This window comes from Salvelinus sp. IW2-2015, unplaced genomic scaffold (assembly GCF_002910315.2).
Source record: "Salvelinus sp. IW2-2015 unplaced genomic scaffold, ASM291031v2 Un_scaffold933, whole genome shotgun sequence".
NCBI classification, from domain to species: Eukaryota; Metazoa; Chordata; class Actinopteri; order Salmoniformes; family Salmonidae; genus Salvelinus; species Salvelinus sp. IW2-2015.
This window is the reverse complement of record NW_019942655.1, coordinates 813,217-816,543: the sequence shown is the minus strand read 5'-3', so window position 1 is coordinate 816,543 and position 3,327 is coordinate 813,217.

The window sequence follows — 3,327 nt, the reverse complement described above, 5'->3', positions numbered from 1 at the left end:
CCATGCCGACCCCAACCGATCACACTACCAACCCCATGCTACCCCAAAACATCACACTACCACCACCACGCTGACCCCAACACCATCGACACTACCACCCCCATGCTGACCCCAAACCATGCACACTTAACCACACCATGCTGACCCAGACCATCACACTACCACCACCATGCTGACCCCAAACCGATCCACTACCATCCACCATGCTGACCCACCGTCACAACTACCACCCCCCATGCTGACCCAACCATCACACTCCCCCACGACGCTGACCCGTTGCCTATTGAGGTTATTACTGTGGAATGCGTGTTTTTGGTTTTCGCCAGACGATTATGGTACCCATAGTTATCCTAAAGGTATTACTTTTGATCATGTCACCAGTTAGACATTCTTCAGGTCTTCGATTGATGTGCCAGAAACCACAACATCTCAATCAAGCTTCTACTTGTTTTGGGATGCGGTAATGGCACCTGTTTAGCAGGCTTTGGAGCTGAGGGCCGATGTTGGCAGGGATGTTGGGTTTTGGGAGCTGTTGGACTCCAGGCTCGTTGTAAGACAACGTCTGGCCCTGTCCTGCACTCCACAGTCAGGTGGACCAAGCCTCTCGTACACTTTCTTGACCACCCCACTGCTTTTGGCAGAAGGACGTTGTTGTACTACTCAAGTCCCGTGGCGGATATAACGACGATACGCTGGCAAGACCGTTACATTGGTTAGTGTGTGATCGTGGGCGTCATGGGGTGTGCCTCCTCGTATTGATCTCGTATGTAGCAGAAGCAACCGCATGGTTCATCTGAAACAAGAAGAGAATATAGTTAACCCTCTTACTGTTGCCTCGACAATAACTCGCTCCCGCGTCTCTCTTGTTTGGAGCTTCAGAAGATCACATGAATGATATTTAACGTGGGAACATGCGCTGGGTTCGCTTGGATGTGCTTGTTGTGTGAATGCGGTCAATGTTTCATCTAACTTATTGAGTCTAACATCAAGTATTTCGTCCCTCGTCTTAACAAGAGGGAACTCTACTTTTTTGACCTATGTATTTAGCAACATGCACTAACCATCACAGTTTAGGTTGTGAGAAACTTTATAATCTGACAGTTGAGTCTAAGAGTGTTTAATACATGAGTTAAGCACCTTACATGCGCTACCTCGTGCTGTTGTATATGAACATGATTTCACTTATTATATCTTCTGTACACAGATTCCAGTGGGTCATGGAAAGCTGTTCCTACACTCACACTAAGTTGACTGCTTTTTAAACAGCTTAGGAGGAAATCCGAAGTGAAGAAAATGATGTCAATGGTACTTTACGGAGCCATGTCTGAATGGGCTAATTGACCAATCTTTTGAGTCAATTTGGAGGTGAACCTGTGGATATAATTTTCAAGTACACATACCTTCCCAACACACTCTCTTTCCTTCATGTAGCCTCTTTGCTTGCTTTTTTTTATTATTAAGTCAGATCAAGACATTGAGGGACATAGACAAAATTGTAGACCTCCAGCAAGTCGTGTTGCATCGACATTTGGAGAGCGATATTAATCCCGAAATGCCTGAAGCGTAACACGTCCTCATCCTGTACAAACAATGAGGTGACACAAGTCTAAACACCATGGGACCTCTACAGCGAAAGCCATCATGCCGCTCAGGAAGGAGAAGTGTTCTGTCTCCTAAGAGATGACGTACTTGGGTGCGATAAAGTGCGAATCTGTATCCAGAGGACTGAACAGTATCCATATAGGGACTTGTGAGATGCTTTGTGCGGTAATACGAAGGTACAAAAGTAATCGTCGAGTGGCGTCCACAGTTTAAAGATCGCAGTTCCTATTATCGACCATTAACCTTGAAATTAACCGCCCTCAAGCACAAGTTTAGAGCTGCTCACCTGGCTCGAACATAGATTTTCCACACCCGTCCGCGCTTGACCCCTCTCTCCCTCTCTTCCACCCTCTCCCCCCCCGCCGCTCCGCCCCCACAACCGCCCCTATTAAAAAACCAGATCTTTCCGGTTTTGCAACATGCCTGAGGCGATTGGGGCATCAAGATCGTACTTTTGGTGCTGAGCAAATGTGTCCTCTGGTCTGATGAAACAAATTATAGAACTGTTTGGCCATCATATGACCATGTTTATAGATTTGAGCTTGAGAAAGGGTAAGCCTTGCTTCAAGCCGGAGACATACCTCCCAACTGTGAAGCGTCCGGCCATGGTGGTGGTAGTGTGATGGTTTGGGGTCAGCATGGTGGTGGTAGTGTGATGGTTTGGGGTCAGCATGGTGGTGGTAGTGTGATGGTTTGGGGATGCTTTGCTGCCTCAGGACCTGGACGACTTGCCTTTAAAGAAGGAACCATGAATTCTGCTCTGTATCAGAGAATTCTACAGGAGAATGTCAGACCTGTCTGTGAGCTGAAGCACAGCTGGGTAACGCAGCAAGACATTGATCCCAAACAAACAATCAGGTCTACATCAAAATGGCTAAAAATCAACATATTTTATGTTTTGGCCTAGCCAATGTCCAGACCTCATGATCCCAATTGAGATGTTGTGGCAGGACTTGAAACCAGTAGTTCCTGCTTGAAAACCCACAAATGTCCCTGAGTTAAAGCAGTTCTGCATGGAAGATGGGGCCAAAATTCCTCCACAGAGACGTGAGAGACTGATCAACCACTACAGGAAGCATTTGGTTGCAGTCATTAGAGCTAAAGGTGGAACAACCAGTTATTGAGTGTAAGGGGGCAATTACTTTTTCACACAGGGGAATTGAGTGTTGCATAACTTTGTTAATTAAATAAAGTATAATTTTGGGGGGTTATTTGTAAACTCAGGTTCACTTGATCTAATATTAGGTTTTGGTTGAAGATCTGATAACATTCAATATCAAAAATAGAGAAAATTAGAAACGGGGCAAATTTCACAGCACTGTAGCTCTGATTGAAAGATGTACAATTCACAAGACATATTGAATTAAACGCTTACAAACCAATACCTCAACACACATTGAAATTGTATTTTGTTTGCCTGAAAGCATAACTTGTGCATATAGTAGTACTGTAGTATAACACGTTCGTTTCATGAATGCACCCATAGTGTCATAGATTGTGCTTTCCCAATCAATCCTGAACATGGGAGGAACAGAGGGAGCCACAGAGAGTTACACTGCTGCTAGTCTCTCTACACTCTGCTAGTCTCTCTGCTAGTCTCTCTGCACTGCTGCTAGCCTCTCTGCTAGTTTCTCTGCACTGCTGCTAGTCTCTCTGCTAGTCTCTCTACACTGCTGCTAGTCTCTCTGCTAGTCTCTCTGCACTGCTGCTAGTCTCTCTGCTAGT